We start from the raw sequence: 21,973 nt of genomic DNA on the forward strand, positions 1-21,973 counted from the left end.
CCATAGGCACTGCTGGACTGTTTTCCAAAGAAGCTGCACATTTTATATTCCTACCAGTAACATATGAGGCTTCTAATTTCTCTACATCCTCATCAACTCTTGTTATTTTCTATATCTTTTTTCATTGCAGTCATCCTAGTGAGAGTGAACTAGTATCTCAATATAGGTTTGATTTATATTTCCATAATCACTAATAATGTTGAGCATCTTTTCATGTGCTTATTGGCAATCTGTATTATCTTTTAGGCAGAAATGTCTATTCAGATCCTTTGCTGATTTTTAAATTGGGTTGTTTGTCTCTTTATTACTGAGCTATGAGTTCCTTATATATTCTAGATAAAGTCCCTACCAGATGCATGATTTGTAACTATTTTCTCCTCTTCCATGGGTTGTCTACTCACTTTCTTGATGGTGGTCTTTGAAGCACAAAAGTTTTTAAATTTGATGAAGTCCAATTAATCTATTTTTTATTTTGCTGCTTTGCAGTTTTCGCATCATATCTAAGAAATCACTGCCTAATCCAAGGTCATGAAGATTTACGCATATGTATTCTTCTAAGAGTTTTAAATATTTAGGTCTTTGATCCACTTTGAATAAATTTTTTTAAAGATTTTTTATTTGTAAGTAAATTCTACACCTAACGTGGGGCTCAGACTTATGACCCTGAGATCAAGAGTCACACGCTCCACCAACTGAGCCAGACAGGTGCCCCCACTTTCAATAAATTTTCTTATATGGTACGAGGTTAGGGTCCAACTTCACTCTTTTGCACGTGTGTAACTGTGTTGGAAGACATACTCCCCTTGTGTTTCTCCTTTACTCTGACACTACTACCACATTCACAACACTTTTGACACCAGATGTGTGGGCTTTCCACACATCAAGCTATTCTTGACACCAGCTGGGTGTCCTATAATTCACTTCAATTCTAATACTGTCTACCTGGAATTTGCATCAGATCCCCAAAAGGGCTTAGTCCCACAAGACTGCCCCTACTTCAAATGCCAATCACAAGTCCCAGGCTGTTACCTGTATAAATGACCCCTTCCTTAGGTTTGACAATTTGCTAGAATAGCTTACAGAATTCAGGGAGATGCTTACATTTACCAGGTTATTACAAAGGATATAATAAAGAATACAGATGAATAGCTGGATTTAGAAACACATGGGGAAAGCTATGTGGGAAATAGTGCAGAACTTCCATGCTCTTTCTGAGTGTGCCACTCTTCCAGCACCTCCATGTGTTCACCAACTCAGAAGATCTCTGAACCCCATACTTCTGGAATTTTTACTACTTCCCAGAGGATAGGGGGTGGGGCTGAAAATTCCAAACTTCTAATCATGACCTGGTCTTTCTGGTGACCTGCTACGATCCTGAAGGTATTAAGGAGCCCACCACGAGTTTCTTCATTGGAACATGAGACACTGCTATCACCCAGGAAATTCTAAGGAACATAGGAGCTCTGTGTCAGGAAGCACTGTCCTGGCCAAATCTGGTCTAAGACCAAATATCACAACAAAAGATGCTCCTAGTGCTCTAATCACATAGGAGATTACGTGGATTTTAAGAGGTCTGTACCAGGAACTAGGGGTAGAGACCAATATATGTGTTGTTTATTCTCTTACAATATCCAATGGAGTTGGGCTGGCACCATTTGTTGAAAAGACTCCTTTCCCCATTGAATTGTCTCGGCACCCTTGTAAAAAATCAATTGACCATAACGTGACAATTTCTAGATTTTGAATTCTATTCCATTGATCTATATTTCTATCCTTATGTCAGTACCATAATGTCTTGATTACTATAATTCTGTAGCAAGTTTTGAAATCAGAAAATGTAAATACTCCAGCTTCATTGTTGTTTTTTTTTTCTCCAAGACTGTTTTAGCTATCTGGGGGTCCCTTGCAATTCCATATTAATTTTAGAATCAGCTTACCCATTTCCAAAGAAGGCAGCTGCAATTCTGACAGGGACTGTGTTCAATCTATAGACAATTTCAGGAGTACTACTATCTTAACAATATTGTCTTCTAATCTACAAACACAAGATATCTTTCCATATATTTAAGTCTTATTTTTTCAATGTTTTGTAATTTTCAGAATATGTTTTACACTTCTTTTATTAAATTTATTCCTATTTTATTCTTTTTGATGCTACTGCAAATGGAATTATTCTCTTAATTTCATTTTCAGATTGCTTATGGTTAATGTCTAGTAAGATAAGTCATCTCTTTATACTGATCTTGTTTCCTGCAATCTTGCTGAACTTGTTTAGTAGCTCTAAAAAGTTTTTAGTGGATTCCTTAGGGTTTTCTAAAAATAAGAGGTCATCTGCAAATAGAGCTAGTTTTCCTTCTTTCCAGTCTGGGTGCATTTTATTTCATCTTCCTGACTTGAATAGAAGTAGCAATTGCAGAAATCCTTGTCTTGTTTATTATCTTCAGGGGAAATAGTTGTTTTTTACTTTATTAGCTGTGGCTTTTTTGGTTTTTGGTTTTGGATTTTTTTATACATGGCCCTTTATACATGGCCCTTATCAGGATAAGGAAGTTCCTTTCTATTTCTAATTTGTTGAGTATTTTTTATCATGAAAGGGGTATTGGATTTTGTTAAATAGGTCTTCTGACATAATCATGTGGTTTTTGTCTTTGAGTCTATTGATACAGTGTATTATACTGATTTTCATATTTTAAACCAACTTGGAATTCCAGGGTTAATGTCACATATACCATGCTGAATAATCCTTTTTATATGTGGTTGGATTCTGTTTGCTAGTATTTTGCTGAGGAATTTTGCATCCATATTCATAAGAGATACTAGTTTACACTTTTCTTCTAATGTCTTTGCTTGGTTTTGGTGTCAAAGTACTGGCCATATAGAATGAATTGGGAAATGTTCCCTCCTTTCCTATTTTTTTCAAAATCTAAAAAATTGGCATTAATCTTTCTTTAAATGCTTGTTAGAATTTACCAATGGAACCGTCTGGGCTTGGGCTTTCCATTATGGGTAGGTATTTTTTTTATTATATCTAATTCAATTCTTTATTTGTAATAGGTCTACTCAGATTCCTACTTATTCATGAATTGGTTTTAATAGTTTACATCTTCCCAGGAATTTGTCCATTTCATGTAAGTTATTTAATTTGTTGCCATGTGTGTAGTTTTCCCTTATTATAACCCTTTTCATTTCTGTAAGGTCAATAGAAATGTCCTCTCTTTCATTCCTGATTTTAATAATTTGATTCTTCTTTATTTTTTTCTTGGTCTGTCTAGCTAAAGGTATGTTAATTTTGTTAATTTTTTTTCAAAGAACCAATTTTTGTTTTTTTAGTTTCCCCCCTTGTTTTTCTATCCTCTATTTCCTTCATTTCCACTGTAATCTTTATTATTTCCTTCCTTCTGCTGCTTTAGACTGTTTTGTTTTGTTTTTTAAGTAAGCTCTACGGCCAACATGGGGCTTGAACTCATGAAGTTGAGATCAAGAGTCATATGCTCTATCAACTGAACTAGCCAGGCTTGCTCTGCCAACTTTAGGTTTAATTTGCTCTTCCTTCTCTAGGGTCATAAGGTGAAAGGTTAGGTAATTTATTGGAGATCTTTCTGGCTTCTTAATACAGGTGTTCACTGTTATATATATAAGCAGTGCTTAAAGAGAACCCCATAATGTATGGTACCTTGTGATGATTTGTAATTAAGGAATCTACAGAAAATCACTTTGGAATCTTAGAAGATAGGGTCATTAATGCCATATACCATGTGGAACAGCCTATTATTTTTCTTTGAAGGAGATACAAGACTGATGGAAAGAAAAAAAAGTACTAGCTTAGAGTTAAATCTCAATTCTGCCACTTAATAATTATGGAACCTTAAGCAAGTCTCAGTTTCCTCAGCAGAACTACTGAGAAAATTAAATGACACGGTGTATTTATAAAGGATCTTTTTTTTCCCCCTGAGATCAAGAGTCAGACGCTTAACTGATTGAGCCACCCAGGTGCCCCATAAAGCATCTTCTCGGTTAACTATTCAGTGTTCATTCCCCCTTACTAATAGCACCCAAATTACCCTTGGGCAATGATCTTCCTTTATCATGTATCTACTGTCTCAATGGGCTTGATCCACTCCCAGGCCCCAAATTGGGCCTTAATTGCTCTAAGTCAACCAGAGTAATAGAGAGATTTATTTTTTGTTATAGAGATCGATTTGTTGATGGGAAGAAAATTAAATATTCAAGACATAAGGTACTCTATGCATGATATTACTCTGATGAGTATAACTGTTTCAGGGATGTTCTAATCAGAGCAAAACTCAAGTTTTATATGACAATTATGAGAAAAGATGTTATTTTTAAAGAGAAAGAATGTAGCTCCCTTCCAGTGCTATCAGCAACTACCTCTCAACCATGAAGGAAACCAGCATAAGAATTAAGTCCACAGTATGGAAGAGATAATCACACACAAAAAAGTCAGATGGACAGTCACATGCAAAAGAATGAAAACTAGACCCTATCTTATGCCATACACAAAAATCAACTCAAGATAAATTAAAGACTTGAATGTAAAACCTGAAACTATAAAACTCACAGAAGAAAACATATGGAATAAGCTCCTTGACACTGGTCTTGGCAATAATTTTTTGAATTTCACACCAAAAGCAAAGATGACAAAAGCAAAAATAAACAAGTGGGACTACATCACATTATAAAACTTCTACACAACATAGGAAGCCATCAAGAAAATGAAAAGGCAACCTACTGGGAATGGGAGAAAATATTTACAAATCATATATGTGATAAGGGGTTAATATCCAAAATACATAATGAACTCATACAACTCAACAGCAAAAAACTAGTCTGATTTAAAAATGGGTAGAGGGCCTGAAGAGACATTTCTCCAAAGAAGATAGTAAAATGGTCAACAGGTACATGAAAAAGTGTTCAATATCATTAATCAGCAGAGAAAAGCAAATCAAAACCACAATGAAATATTACCTCACACCCACTAGAATGGCTATTATCAAAAAGACAAGAAATAACAAGTGTTGGTAAGGATGTGGAGAAAAGGGAATCCTTGTGCTCTGTTGCTAGGAATGTAAATTGGTGTGGCCACTGTGGAAAATAGTATGGAGGTTCCTCAAAATAAAAATAGTTTCTCAAGAAACAAAATAAATGAACGAGAGGAAAACGATACAACCCCAAAAAAACCAGATCCTTAACTGTAGAGAACAAATGGTTACCAGAAGAGAGGTGTGTAGGAGATGGTTGAAAGTGAAGGGGATTATGATTGGGATTGTCTTGATAAGCACTAAGCAATGTATGGAACTGATGGATTACTATATTGTACACCTGAAACTAATATAGCACTGCATGTTAACTACACTGGAATTAAAATTTTAAAAATTAAAAACAGAACTACCATATGATTTAGCAATTCCACTTGTGGGTATATACCCAAAGAAATGAAATTACTATCTTGAAGAGACACCCCATGCCCATGTTCAATGCAACATTATTTATAATAGCCAAGACATGGAAATAACTTACATGCCCATTACAAATGAATGGATAAAGAAAACGTAGCATTTATATACACAACAATATTATGCAGCCATAAAAAAATAAGAAAAGATTGCCACTTGTGTTAACCTGGATGGGCCTTGAGAGCATTATACTAAGTGAAATAAGTCAGGGAAAAATTTATATGTGGAATCTAAAAAAACCAAACTCACAGAAACAGAGAACAGATCAGTGGTTCCCAGAAGTTGGGGGTGAGAGGTAGGGGAAATGGGTAAAGGTGTTAAAAGGTACAAACTTCAGTTGTAAAATAAGTAAATCTTGGAAATGTAATGTACAGCACGGTGAGGATAGTTAACAGATTTTAAAAGTTCTCATCACAGGAAAAAAAATGTAACTGTGAGGTGATAAACTCAACCAACTAAAAAACCAACTAAACTTGTGGTAATCATTTTGCAATATATATATGTATCAAATCTTTATATTGTACATAATACAAAGTTGTATGTCAAATATTTATGTATATATAAACTGAGAGAAAAAAAGAGAATTCAGATCAAAATATACCTAAAGTCTATCCTACACCTCTGGATCTTTCAGTTTGGTGTAGAAGAAAAGTACATGTGCTCAAGACCGCTTGAGGTAAATATCAGCTTTTTCACTTACTAGCTTGTTACCTCATCTCTAAAAGCCACATGATGGGTAACAAAAGCACTTACCTCAAAGAGTTATTACACAGGCAAATCAGTTAAGGTATGTCTAATACTTAATATACCACCTGGTACATAGTAAATGTGCTTCCTATTATTATCATTAGTGATTATGAATACAAGTTTTAGAAAGAGACAGATCTAAGCTAAAATCCTGGCCCTTTACCTTACCACTTTTGTGATTGTGGACAGATTATTTAACCTCTCTTAGGCTGTATTTCCTCAACCATAAAATCAGGGGAAAGTTATGGTAAGAATTAAATCAAATAATATTTTTTATTTGTTTATTTATTTTTAATGATTTTATTTATTTGACAGAGAGAGAAGCGGCGAGAGAGGGAACACAAGCAGGGGGAGTGGGAGAGGGAGAAGCAGGCTTGTCGTGGAGCAGGGAGCCCCATGCGGGGCTCAATCCCAGGACCCTGGGATCATGACCCAAGCCAAAGGCAGATGCTTAATGACTGAGCCCCCCAGGCGCCCCTCAAATACTATTTTTTAAAAACACATTTAAAACAAAGCCTGACACAGAAAGAATAAATGACTGCTAGCCTCTTCATTACATAATAGGTACAAATTGCTTTCTAAAGTGGTTGTACCAATTTATACTTCTGCTATCAGGACATGAGGAAATTCTCTTTTCTCTATCTTCACCAACACTTAGTATTGTCACAGTTTTTGCCAGTCTGAAGGGTATGAAACAGTGTCTTGCTACATAATTTGCATTTCTCTAGTTACTAGTAAGGTTGAGCATCTTTTCATCTATTTATTGTTTAGGTTTCCTTTTTTGTGAATTTCCACTTCTTATCCTTTGCCCATCTCCCCTCTGTCCATCCTGTGACTGCCTAACTTGGCCTAGGACATCACTATGTCATAGAGTATTTACTTGGAATCCTTAGCCTCTATGTTCTCCAAATACTTTAAGGCCCTCACTGGTTCCTTGCCAATACATCCTTCCTCTCCACATTACTGGTGCCATTTAACCTCTCACCTAAAGACTCAAGCCCAACTCCATCTCTCCCTTAGGCTCAACAGGAAACATTTATGGAGCTCTAGGAACCACAGTACTCTAGATGTCATTCATCCTTTCTGCTAGTCTTGTCCTTACCTAACTCCTTGGTTCTGACAACTGAGCTTCTGCCTAATTTCCCTTTTGTTCCCTTATCAATGCTCCTATGGATCTTTTTATACATTCCTCTTTTTTTTTTTTTTTAGATTTTATTTATTTATTTGAAAGAAAGCGAGAGAGCACACACATGCAGGGGGAGCAGCAGGCAGAGGGAAAGGGAGAAGGTGGTTCCCCGCTGAGCACAGAGCCCAATGCAGGTCTCAATCACAGGACCCTGGGATCATGACCTAAGCCAAAGGCAGATGCTTAACCGAATGAGCACCCAGGCGCCCTTACATTCTTCTTTCTTATATATTTTATACATTTTTCTTATAACTTATCATTCTATAATGTCATTATTCATTCTCAGTGTCAGTTTGACTTGATTATGAACCCCTGAGGACAAAGACCATGCCCTCTTTATATCCCTAGCTCCTCGCCTGGTGGTTCATATTTACCAGGCATCTAAGAAGGTAAGAAGGGAGAATGAAAACAACCATTCATAAACTATCTAGTACTCTGTACTTTCTAGGGCTAAGGTCATTTGCCCCTTCTTCTCCACTCTACTGCCCCTTTCCCCACCCCCCTCCCCAGGGCCAAATGTCTACCTTAGAATGATAAGCATGAGTTTGCCTTGTCCTGTGCTCACTTATCTTTTATAAACATCCTACTGAACTCCCCTGACGATGACTCCTTTAATGAATTACCACCTATTATCTATTGACAAGCTCAACTTGCAGTGTCTCTTCTGGACCCCATCCATTCTGTCACATCTGACTGTACTTCAGGCCAAACATGTCCCATAATGTCACTGGCCACACACTATTCATAAGATAATCTCCTCCCAAAATACTGTTTTTATCATGTCATTTGTCTAATTAAGAAACCATAAACAATAATGCCTACAGAAATACCATTAAAATGGTGAACCCAGGGGCACCTGGGTGGCTCAGTCGTTAAGCGTCTGCCTTCGGCTCGGGTCGTGATCTCAGGGTCCTGGGATCGAGCCCCGCATCAGGCTCGCTGCTCAGCAGGGAGCCTGCTTCTCCCTCTCCCACTCCCCCTGCTTGTGTTCCCTCTCTCTCTGTGTCTCTCTCTGTCAAATAAATAAATAAAATCTTTAAAAATAAAAAAATAAAATGGTGAACCTGGATTTCTCCACTAAACTACTAAAAATGATGAATGAATTCAGTAAGGTCTCAGAATACAAAACCAGTATAAAGAAATCCATAGCATTTCTATATACTAATAACGAAGAAGCAAAAAAGAAAAATTAAGAAAACAATCCCGTTTACAATTGTGCCAAAAATAATAAAACACCTAGGAATAAACTCAGCCAAGGAGATGAAAGACCAGTACTTTGAAAACTATAAAACACGGATAAAAGATATTGAAGATGACATAAACAAATGAAAAGATATTCCATGCTCGTGGATTGGGAGAACAATTATTGTTAAAATGTCCAAAATACCCAAAGCAAACTACAGATTTAATGCAATCCCTATTAAAATACCAACAGCATTTTCCACAGAAGTAGAACAAATAATCCTAAAATTTTTATGGAACCATAAAAGACACGGAATAGCCAAAGCAATACTGAGAAAGTAGAACAAAACTGGAGGTATCATAAACCCAGATGTCAAGCTATACTACAAAGCTATAGTAATCAAAACAGTATGGTACTCACATAAAAACAGACACATAGATCAAGAGAACAGAACAGAGAGCCCGAAGTAAACCCATGATTATATGGTCAATTAAACTGTGACAAAGGAGGTAAGAATATGCAATGGGAAAAGGACAGTCTCTTCAACAAATGGTGCTGGGAAAACTGGACAGCTAAATGCACAAGAATGAAACGGGACCACATTCTTACATCATACACAAAAATGAACTCAAAATGGATTAGAGACCTAAATGTGAGACCTGAAACCTTAAAAATCCTAGAACAGATCACAGGCAGTAACTTCTCTGACACTGGCCATAGTAACATTTTTCTAGGTATGTCTCCTAAGGCAAGGGAAACAAAAGCAAAAATAAACTATTAGGACTACATCAAAGTTAAAAGCTCTGCACAGCAAAGGAAACCATCAACAAAACTAAGACAACCTACTGAATGGGAGAAGTATTTGCAAATGATATATCCAATAAGGGGTTAGTACGCAAAATATATACAGAAGTTTTTAAAGATTTATTTAAGAGAGACAGAATGAGCTAGAGAGAGAAAAAAAAGAGAGTGCATGTGGGGGGGGTAGGGGGAGAAGGAGAAGCAGACTCCCTGCTGAGCAGGGAGCCCCACTTGGGACTCGATCTCAGGACCCTGGGAACAAGACCTGAGCCAAAGGCAGATGCTTGAACGACTAAGCCACAAAGCACCCTCAAAATATATAAAGAATTTATACAGCTCAATACCAAAAACAAAAAAAGCAAATAATTCAATTAAAAATGGTCAGAAACATAAGCAGACATTTCTCCAAAGACATACAGATGGCCCACAGACACATGAAAATATGCTCAATGTCACTAACCATCACAGAAATGCAAATCAAAACCATAATGAGATATCACTTCACACTTGTCAGAATGCCTAAAATCAACAACACATGAAACAAGTGTTGGCGAAAATGTGGAAAAAAAGGAACCCTCTTGCACTGTTTGTGGGAATGCAAAGTTATGGAAAATGGTATGAAGGTTCCTCAAAAAATTAAAAATAGAACTATCCTACAATCCAGTAATTTCACCACTGTGTATTTACCCAAAGAATACAAAAACACTAATTCAAAAAGATGTATGCACCCCAAAGTTTACTGCTTTATTTACCATAGCCAAATAATGGCAGCAACCCAAGTGTCCATCAATAGATGAATAGAACCCTACAAGAACTACTGAAAGGGGTCCTCTAAGCAAAGAGAGAGCCTAAAAGTAAAATAGACCAGAAAGGAATATAGACAATACACAGTAACAGTCACCTTACAGGCAATACAATCGCACTAAATTCATATCTTTCAATAGTTATCCTGAATGTAAATGGGCTAAATGCCCCAGTCAAAAGACACAGGGTATCAGATTGGATTAAAAAAACAAGACCCATCGACATGCTGTCTGCAAGAGAATCATTTTAGACCCAAAGACACCTCCAGATTTAAAGTAGGGGGTGGAAAACGATTTACCATGCTAATGGACATCAAAAGAAAGTTGGGGTGGCAATTCTTATATCAGACAACTTAGATTTTAAACCAAAGACCATAGTAAGAGAAGAGGAAGTACGCTACATCATAGTTAAAGGGTCTATCCAACAAGAATATCGAACAATTGTAAATATCTATGCCCCAAACATGGAGCAGCCAATTATATAAGCCAGTTAATAACAAAATCAAAGAAATACATCAACAACAATACAATAATAGTAGGGGACTTTAACACACCCCTTACTCAAATGGACAGATCAGCTAAGCAAAAGATCAACAAGGAAATAATGGCTTTAAATGACACACTGGGGGCACCTCGGTGACTCAGTTGTTGGGTGTCAGCCTTCGGCTCAGGTCATGATCCCAGGGTCCACCCAGCGGAAGCCTGCTTTTCCCTCTCCCATTACCCCCTGCTTGTGTTCCCTCTCTCGTTCTGTCCCTGTCAGATAAATAAATAAAATAAATTAATTAAATAAATTAAATAAATAAATAAAATCTTTTTAAAAAAATAAATAAATAAATGACACACTGGACCAGATGGACTTCACAGATATATTTAGAACATTCCATCCCAAAGCAACAGAATACACATTCTTCTCTAGTGCACATGGAATATTCTCCAGAATAGATCACACCCTGGGTCACAAATCAGGTCTCAACCAGGACCAAAAGACTGGGATCATTCCCTGCATATTTTCGGACCACAATGCTTTGAACTTGCACTCAATCACAAGAGGAAAGTTGGAAAGAACTCAAATTCATGGTGGCTAAAAAGCATCCTACTAAAGAATGAATGGGTCAACCAGGAAATTAAAGAAGAATTAAAAAAAATAATGGAAACAAATGAAAATGAAAACACATATGTTCAAAATCTTTGGGATGCAGCAAAGGCAGTACTAAGAGGAAAGTATATAGCAATACAAGACTTTCTCAAGAAACAAGAAAGGTCTCAAATACACAACCTAACCCTACACCTAAAGGAGCTGGAGAAAAAACAGCAAATAAAGCCTAAACTCAGCAGGAGAAGAGAAATAATAAAGATCAGAGCAGAAATCAATGAAATACAAACCAAAAGAACAGCAGAACAGATCAATGAAACTAAGAGCTGGTTCCATGAAAGAATTAACAAGATTGATAAACCCCTGGCCAGACTTATCAAAAAGAAAAGAGAAATGACCCAAATAAATAAAATCATGAATGAAAGAGGAGAGATGACAACCAAAACCAAAGAAATACAAACAACTATGAGAACATAGTATGAGCAACTATATGCCAGCAAATTAGATAATCTGGAAGAAATGGCTGCATTCCTAGAGACATATAAACTACCAAAACTGAACCAGGAAGAAACAAAAAACCTGAACAGACCCATAACCACTAAGGAAATTGAAGCAGTCATCAAAAATCTCCCAACAAACAAGAGACAAGGGCCAGATGGCTTCCAAGGGGAATTCTACCAAACATTTCAAGAAGAATTAATACCTTTGCTTCTGAAGCTGTTTCAAAGAATAGATATGGAAGGAAAACTTCCAAACTCATTTTATGAGGCCAGCATTACCTTGATCCCAAAACCAAAGACCCCATCAACATGGATGCAAAAATTCTCACCAAAATACTAGCCAATAGGATACAACAGTCCATTAAAAGGATTATTCACCACAACCAAGTGGGATTTATTCCTCGGCTGCAAGGTTGGTTCAACATCAGCAAATCAATCAATGTGATACAATACATTAATAAAAGAAAGAACAAGAACCATATGATCCTCTCAATAGATGCAGAAAAAGCATTTGACAAAGTACAGCATCCTGTCTTGATTAAAACTCTTCAGAGTGTAGGGATAGAGGGTACATACCTCGATTTCATAAAAGCCATCTATGAAAAACCCACTGCGAATATCATTCTCAGTGGGGAAAAACTAAGGTCAGGAACACAGCAGGGATGTCCACTATCACCACTGCTATTCAACATAGTACTAGAAGTCCTAGCCACAGCAATCAGACAACAAAAAGAAATAAAAGGCATCTGAATCGGCAAAGAAGAAGTCAAACTTTCACTCTTTGCAGATGATATGATACTATATGTGGAAAACCCAAAAGACTCCACCCCAAAACTGCTAGGACTCATACAGGAATTCAGTAAAGTAGCAGGATATAAAATCAACACACAGAAATCAGTTGCATTTCTATACACTAACAAGACAGAAGAAAGAGAAATTAAGGAGTCGGTCCCATTTACAATTGCACACAAAACCATGAGATACCTAGGAATAAATCTAACCAAAGAGGCAAAGGATCTGTACTGAGAAAACTATAAAATACTCCTGAAAGAAACTGAGAAAGACACAAAGAAATGGAAAAACGTTCTTCCATGGACTGGAAGAACAAATATTGTCAAAATGTCTATGCTACCTAGAGCAATCTACACATTTAATGCAATCCCTATCAAAATACCATCAATTTCTTTCAAGGAAAAATTTGTATGGAACCAGAAAAGACCCCGAATAGCCAGAGGAATGTTGAAAAAGAAAAGCAAAGCTGGGGGCATCACAATTCCGGACTTCAAGCTCTATTACAAAGCTGTCATCATCAAGACAGTATGGTACTGGCACAAAAACAGACACTTAGATCAATGGAACAGAATAGAGAGCCCAGAAATGGACCCTCAACTCTATGGTCAACTAATCTTTGACAAAGCAGGAAAGAATGTCCAATGGAAAAAAGAAAATCTCTTCAACAAATGGTGTTGGGAAAATTGGACAGCCACATGCAGAAGAATGAAACTCGACCATTTCCTTACACCACACACAAAAATAGACTCAAAATGGATGAAAGACCTAAATGTGAGACAGGAATCCATCAAAATTCTTGAGGAGAACACAGGCAGCAACTTCTTCGACCTCAGCCGCAGCAACTTCTTCCTAGAAACATTGCCAAAGACAAGAGAAGCAAGGGCAAAAATGAACTATTGGGACTTCATCAAGGTAAAAAGCTTTTGCACAGCAAAGGAAATAGTCAACAAAACCAAAAGACAACTGACAGAATGGGAGAAGATATTTGCAAATGACATATCAGATAAAGGGCTAGTATCCAAAATCTATAAAGAACTTACAAACTCAATACCCAAAGAACAAATGATCCAATCAAGAAATGGGCAGAAGTCATGAACGGACATTTCTGCAAAGACAACCAAATGGCCAACAGACACATGAAAAAGTGCTCAACATCACTTGGTATCAGGGAAATACAAATCAAAACCTCAATGAGATACCACTTCTCACCAGTCAGAATGGCTAACATTAACCACTCAGGAAATGACAGATGTTGGCGAGGATGTGGAGAAAGGGGAATCCTCCTACACGGCTGGTGGGAATGCAAGCTGGTGCAGCCACTCTGGAAAACAGTATGGAGGTTGCTCAAAAAGTTGAAAATTGCACTACTGGGTATTTACCCCAAAGATACAAATGTAGTGATCTGAAGGGGCACCTGCACCCCAATGTTTGTAGCAGCAATGTCCACAATAGCCAAACTATGGAAAGAGCCTAGATGTCCATCAACAGATGAATGGATAAAGATGTGGGGTGTGTGTGTGTGTGTGTGTGTGTGTGTGTGTGTGTGTGTATAATGGAATATTATGAAGTCATCAAAAAAATGAAATCTAACCATTTGCAATGACATGGATGGAACTAGAGGGTATTATGCTAAGCGAAATAAGTCAATCAGAGAAAGACAAGTCTCATATGATCTCACTGATATGAAGAATCTGAGAAACAAGACAGAGGATCGTAGGGGAAGGTAGGGAAAAATGAAACAAGATGAAACCGGAGAGGGAGACAAACCATAAGAGACTCTTAATCTCAGGAAACAGAGGGTTGCTGGAGTGGAGGTGGGTAGGAGGGATGGGGTGGCTGGGTGATGGACATTGGGGACAATGGTCAGTGCTGTGAATTGTCTAAGCCTGATGATTCACAGACCTGTACCTCTGAAACAAATAATATATTGCACGTTAATAAAAAAAATTTTTAAAAATAGATGAATAGAAAAAGAAGATGTGATGTGATGTGATGTGCGTGTGTGTGTGTGTGTGTGTGTGTGTGTGATGGAATATCACTCAGACATAAACAAGAATAAAATCCTGCCATTTGCAACAACATGGATGGATCTAGAGGGTATAATGCTAAGCAAAAGCAGTCAGAGAAAGACAATTACCATATTATATCACTCATACATGGAATTTAAGAAACAAAACAAAGAAAAAAAGAGACAAACAAAAAACAGATTCTTAACTATGGAGAACAAACTGGTTACCCAGAGAAGAGGTGGACAGCGGGATGGGTGAAACAGGTGATAAGCACTGAGTAATGTATATAAATGTTTAATCATTATATTATACACCCACCTAATATAACACTGTATGTTAATTATACTGGAATTAAAATTTTTTTAATTTACTTTCTGGAAAAATAAATGAAATAAAATGGTGAACCTGGAATTCACGATTCATTCTACATTACTTACCAAACTTCATTTCCTTCAGTTCTTCAACATATATCATACACTCTGATGAAGTCAGTTTGTTTTTTTATTCTCCTATGAAAATGTGCTACTTTGTTTTTTGCTCACATTACTCCCCTCAACCTCATTTCCTCAAATCAAATACAACCCTCAAATCTAAATATCCCTGTAGGAAGTAATATCAACCAATTAAAACTCAGGATTAGATTTTCAGGTATCAGCAAGTTAGTCACCTAGCAACGCCCTGAGGGAAAAAAATAAACAAGACTATTAAAATAAGTTTCCTGGAGTTGAGTAAGAGTGATCAAGTCTGGTGCAAAGATGGAAGTAGAGAAAGAAGAAAGTCAGCAAGGTAGCCCTGATCACTAAGAGTCATAGATTGTTGCCCTCAAGAAAACACAGTATGCAAATATACAACAAATCAATTTTAACTCCCTGCTTATGTGTCTCTTATGTTAAAGAAATCCTTTTAAAGATTAAAGGAATCCTGATGGGACACCTGGGTAGCTCACTTGGTTGAGTGTCTGCCTTCAGCTCAGGTCATGATCCCAGGGTCCTGGGATCAAGTCCTGCATCGGGCTCTTTGCTCAGTGGGGGTCCTGCTTCGCCCTCTCCCTACAGCATCCCTGCTTGTGTGCGCTCTCTCTCTCACACAAATAAATAAAAATCTTTAAAATAAATAAATAAAGGAATCGTGAACATACAAACCAAATTTTTACCCATCACTCCAAATACCACCACTAAGGCTTTCTCTTTTATCTTCTAGCTCTTGAATAATCTAAACCAATAGGGAATGTTTGTGGTCTGTCACCAAACTGTGCAAAAAAGAAATAATCAGTGATATCTCCACTCAAAAAAGACAATAAGAAGTAGACTTAATTTAGATAGGTAGATAATATCTACAGATATTATAGGCAAGGTAGCATCTTGCTAGTTAAACACAGATTTTAATTGTGTGAGGAAAAAGGATTTTTATTCATCTGACACACATAATGATAAACGCTTCCTTACTGTCCAAAATCTTTTTTTAAAGGAATAGATAAGCTGTACTCTAAAATACACGCATATGGAGTGCCTGGGTGGCTCAGTCAGTTAGGCGGCCGACTATTGGTTTCAGCTCAGGTCATGATCTCAGAGTCCTGGGATTTGAGCACCACGTCAGGCTCTGTGCTCAGTGAGAAGTCTGCTTGAGGATTCTCTCTCTCCCTTTCCCTCCCCCCGAACTCATACTGTCTCTCTTATATAAATAAATCTTTTAAAAACTAAAAATAAAAAAATTAAATAAATGCATATAACCTAATGAATCTTTTTGTTCTTACAGTTTCAAATGATCATCTACTACCCCTGCTTTCAATCCAAGAGTTTAAAAAGATGTGACAAGTGATGGTATGGTGGCCTATATCCCAGCATTAAATATTAATGCATAACAATGTCACACAAAAGGCAAATATGTTATTTTATATGATTTTTATATGCCAGAAAAAAGTAAAACAATCAGAAAGAGGCATCGATTATTTTCCTTTTTAAATAAAAAAAGCCATTTAGTAAGTGAAAAGCTAGCTAAAAATATCCCTAACCCACTAATGGGGATGATCTGGAACTCAACAAATTCCAGGTCAATGGCAAACTAGCAAATACTGGGAGATTCTGCAAAGCTGGACTACTGTACTGCTAAGGACACAACAAAACCAGTCTTAGCTTCCTCACCCATCTATCATTTATTCCTCTTATTTACCCACTCACACCACCACCAAACAGACAAACCACACCCAATCTAACAATAACAGCTCATGAAATAGTTATACCAAGGAAGACAGAAAAATATAAGACATAAGTCCTGTCCTCAAAGAATTTACTATCTTTTTGAAAGAAATGAACTTACTGTAAGATAATATGACAATATAAGATCAAATGATAGCTTCTAAGAACAAAGAATAAGCACTGTGAGAAATCAGCAGTGAGGTGAATCAGAATGCTTAGAGCATAGAGCTTGGAACTTGACTGAGTTAACTTGATGGAAAACAAAAAGAATGCTGAATCCTCTAAACCAAGTTCCCAGGAAAAAAAATCGAGCCAAGAAGTTTAAGGAACAAAGGCTCCTCTTAGCTTTCATGAGGACGCCCATCTAATGATTCCTTAGGTTCTAGTAGCTCACCAGGAGACAAAGGCAAAGGAAGTTTCCAAGCTCTTCACTCTAGCTAACCATCACAGGGAATTATATCATTTAAACAAAACTATCCTATCACAATGGCCAATTGAAAACTATCAGGTTTTTGTGGTTAGAACGAAAAAAAATGAACACAATTTCATCACCCTATCTATTCAAAAAATGTACTTGGCTATTACAAAAATGTATGAACAAATGTATGCAAAAATAGGAGAGAAAAGATCAAGAACTGGGGAACCATTCCAAGAAGCCCAATATCTGCATAGCAGGTGTTGCAGAGAAGAAGGGGTAAAAAATTAAGCGGGTGGAAATCATCAACACTTCCCGAGAAAAACCTTCCTGAGAAAAACCTTCAAATCACAAGTTTCAATAAAAGACAAAGACAGGCACGTTAGATGAAAACACACCCATACTATGGTATATCATCATGAAATTGCAAAACCCTGGGGGAAAAGAGAAAAAATTAGACATTTCCAAAGTAACATGAATCATAACAGAATTACACTTCTCAGCCGCCATAAGGTAATATGAAGACAAATTTTGGAAGTAAAATTATTTTCAATCCAGAATTCTATATCCAGCCAGTTTTTCATTTAAACATGAGGGTAGGATAAAAACACTTTCAGACTGGGGCACCTGGGTGGCTCAGTTGGTTAAGCATCTACTTTCGGCCCGGATCTTGATCCCAGGGTGCTGGGATCAAGTCCCGCATCAGGCTCCCTCTGGGAGGGAGTCAGCTTCTCCCTCTGCCTCTGCCTGCCACTCCCCCTGCTTGTGCTCTCTCTCTCTCACTCTGTCTCTCCCAAATAAAAAAAAAAAAATTAAAAAAAAAAAACACAACACTTTCAGACTTCCAAGAGAGGTCTCAAAGACATACCTCCTGTGCATCCTTTACTCAGGAAACTATTAGAAGAGGTGATTTACTAAAATGAGACTAAACAAAAAAGAAAAAGGGATTCAACAAGGCATACAATATAAAAGAGAATCAAAGAGAATCCCCAGGAAGACACTGAAAGGTGATCCAAGGATGATACTTGTGAATAGACAAAATACCAAGCTGGACTAGAGCTGACTAGGAGGTCCCTGGAGAGACTTCCCTAAGAAGAGGAAATCAAGAGTTGTGCAAATCAGTAGTTCATCCTTTTTTATTGCCAAATAATATTCCACTGTATGGATATACAACCCTTGATTTATCCATTCACTTTCTGAAGTATACATTTTTGGCAAGTAAGAATAAAGCTGATATAAATACATGAACACAAATTTTCATTTCTCAAGGGTAAATGCCTAGGGGTAGGGTTGCTGGATCACACAGTAAATCCATATTTGACATATCATAAGTATATGCTTAATTAATTGTTTTCCAGAGGAACTGAATCATTTTGCATCCCCACCAGCAATATGTGAGGGTTCCAGTTGCTCCACATCCTCCGCAGCACTTGGTACTGTCATCAGTTTTAATTTAAGCCATTCTAATGGATGGACAGTGGTAGCTCACCATTTGCATTTAATTTGCATTCCCCTAATGGCTAGTTATGCTAAACATCTTTTCACGAGCCGATGTGCGACTCTATATCCTCTTTGCCAAAGCCTATTAAACATTTTTAAGTGGCTTGTTTTCTTACCATTGAGTTTTCAGAGTTCTTTACATATTCCAAATATAAGTCCTTTGCAGGTATGTGATTTGCAAATATTTTCTTCCAGCCTATACTCTGCCTTTAATTCTCTTAACAGTGTCTTTGCAAGCAATGGTTGTAATTTGATGAAGTCCAATTCATCAATTCTTCTTTTATGAATCATTCCTTTGGTGTGATGTGAATAACTTCTTGTCTACATTCAGGTCACAAAGATTTTCTCCTATGTATTCTTCTAAAAGCTGTACAGTTTTATATTTCAAATTTAGATGTGTGGTACATTTTAAATTCATTTTTATAAATATGTGTAGTTTAGATCAAGGTTCATTATTTTTGTATGTGGATATCCAATTGTTCTAACACCACTTATTGAAAAGATTCTTTTTCCATTTTGCCACTTTGTAAAAAATTACTGGCCATATTTGTGTGGGCCTATTTATGTAATCTCTATTCTTTTTCATTGATCTACATGTCTTTCCCTTTGCCAATACCACAGTCTTGATTATGATAGCTTCATGCTGTTTTTTTAAATCATGTAGTTTGATTTTTTCCAACATTTTTCTTTTTCAAAATTGTTTTGGGGGTGCTTGGGTGGCTCCATCGGTTAAGCGTCTGCCTTCAGCTCAAGTTATGATCCTAGGGTCCTAGGATTGAGCCCCACATTGGACTCCCTGCTCAGCGGGGCATCTGCTTCTCCCTCTCTCTCTGCACCTCCCCTCATTCTCTCTCTCTCAAATAAATAAATAAAATCTTTAAAAAAATTGTTTTGGCTATTCTCGGCCCTTTGCTTTTGTAAAGAAATTTTAGAATCAGTTTATAACAGAAGCAGTGCTGTTGGGATTGTTTTTATCAGTACTGCATTAAATCTATAGATCAATTTGGGGAAAATCAACATCTTTACTATTGTGATTCTTCATTCATAAATACATGTTTCTCCATTTACTTAAATCTCCTTTGATTTTTTTAAATCAGCGTTCTATAATTCTCAGCATAGAGATCCTATACATATTTTGTTGCATTTATGTCTAAGTGTTTCATTTTGGGGACGCTATTGTAAATACCTTTAATTCAGTTTTCAACTGTTTATCACTAGTATATAGAAATATGATTGTTTTTTGTGAGCTGACCATGAATCACTTGCTAAAACTCATTTACTCTAGAAATTTTTTTGTGGATTGCTTAGGATTTTCTACATAAGATGATTATGCCATCTGCAAATAGGGGTACTTTTATTTCTTCCTTTTCAATCTCTGTGCCATTATTTCTTCAAGTATTTTTGATGGACCACACTCATTCTCTTCTCATTCTGGGTCTCTGATGACACAAATATAAGACCTTATCATAGTTTCATAGGTCCCTGAGGCTGTATACTTCTTTATTTTTAACCTTTTCCCTGTTATTCAAATTGGATAATTTCTGTTTATCTATTTTCAAGTGCACAGACTTTTTCATTGTCATGTCTACTCCGCTACTGACCCCTTTAATGAGTTTTCATTTCCATCATTGTATTTCTTAGTTCTAAAATCTCCATTTAGTTCTTCACATCTTCTATTTCTTTGCTGAGACTTTCTATCTTCCCATTCAATCCTTGAACATGGTCATAATAGCTGATTTTACAACTATTTTTCAGATAATTTTAATATCTGTGTGATCTTGGCATCACCATCTGTTCACTGCCTTTTCCTATGTGAATTCAATTTTTCTAGTTCCTTTTTAAACTGAGTAGTTCCAGATTGTATTCTGGACACTTGGAATATTATGGCACTCTGGATCTTATTTAAGTCCCACTGAGAATGTTGGTGTGTTTGTTTTAGCCAGTAACTGACCTAGTTGGGTTCACATTTCAAGTTCTGATCAGCCTTCTGTGGGTTGTATTTCCAATTACAATTCAGTTTGCAAACCCTTTGCGGTCATACTGAATGTGTTTCATAACTGTCCCACGCAGTGTCCAGTTTGGGGGTTAGGGGTGGTCTATCCCATAATTCAGTCCTCGATGTTTCTGTATGCTGTTTAGGAATCAGACTCATGCATGTACAGCTTGGAAGTCAGCTCATAAGTCCATAGGCAACTTTAAGTAGTCAGTTTCCCAAGCTCCTCATTCTCTTGCAATCTTTTGGCTCCCTGAGGCTCCCCTTTTCCAGCCTTCCAGCAGAAAGCTGGGGCTTCATTAACCCCACTCTGCAATGTACGTCCCATGACTGCGCCCACATCAGGGCCAAGCAACAGAAGAGCAGAGGGAGAAGAAAAGCAATGGGATTTGCTGCATGATCTCTTGACACCAAATCTCCTCCAATCTGGGAGAAAGGTTCCCCTCCCTCTGAGATTTAGGCTCCTGCCTGCCCCCACTGAGGCCACTGCAGCTTCTGCCAAGGACTGGTTGAGGCCTGGGGTGCAAGAAATTGAAGAAAAGGAAAAAAAAGAAGGATGTGGGATTGCCACACTTTCTCTGAACATTAGGAGATCCCTTTCGGCTCCTTGAGTCAGAACCAGAGGGCTTCTGCTTTTTCTGTCCGTGTTAATAACGCTCATTTCCAAGTTTCAGGACACATTAAGTTCAGGCTGGGGCATACTGGAAGAAAAAAAATGGTAAACTCACCGCCGGTTCAGTGGTACTTTGAATTCTGGTCTTCTTCCCCAATCTGCCTCCTACTATTTATTTTTCAGAGTCCTCAAATAGCCACTCCAAGCATTCTGTCCAGGTTTTATAGCTGCATTCAGTGGGAGAGACAGGGTGAAGTGTGCTTACTCCATCTTATCTGGAACCAGAACCTGGACTACTGTTTTTCATAACACACTTTGTCGAACTGATTATTGAAACTATTTATATAACTTTGACTACACAAAATTAAAAATTAAAAATAAGCAAATCCTGTACTAACCTTATTGTGGAAAAGGGAACAAGCAAGCCAGTAGGATAACATTTTTTAAGCATATATTCTTTTGAGTATTATATGCTTAGGAAAAAAGTGAAGTTTTTAACTGTACTTTGCTTTATTTAAATCTTATTTTACCTGTGGACTTTTATAAATACTAGGACTGTTATAAGTTTTTTAAAAGAAGAAAAAAAAGTAGCAGTTATACAAAGTACGAGAGAGAGGAAGTAGACTGCAGATGAGAGGCCATAAACTGTTTAAGAAACTGAAAAAA

The 21,973-nt window shown here is 37.1% G+C and overlaps 1 protein-coding gene across 9 annotated transcripts in view; it reads right to left on the bottom strand.

Moving 5' to 3' along the window:
• TTBK2 (tau tubulin kinase 2) overlaps window positions 1-21,973 on the bottom strand; it is a 150,155-nt gene that overhangs the window by 74,226 nt on the left and 53,956 nt on the right. For 3 of the 9 annotated variants that reach the window (XM_025884002.2, XM_073876885.1, XM_073876886.1), the window contains one exon: window positions 21,423-21,534. The exons of the other annotated variants lie outside the window; for them this stretch is intronic. The gene's annotated coding sequence lies outside the window, so the exon portion shown is untranslated. The remainder of the gene's footprint in view (window positions 1-21,422; window positions 21,535-21,973) is intronic. 9 annotated transcript variants of the gene reach the window in all.

Source organism: Callorhinus ursinus, unplaced genomic scaffold (genome assembly GCF_003265705.2).
Source record: "Callorhinus ursinus isolate GAN/ISIS: 27379988/994484 unplaced genomic scaffold, GSC_fseal_2.0 scaffold25, whole genome shotgun sequence".
NCBI classification, from domain to species: domain Eukaryota; kingdom Metazoa; phylum Chordata; class Mammalia; order Carnivora; family Otariidae; genus Callorhinus; species Callorhinus ursinus.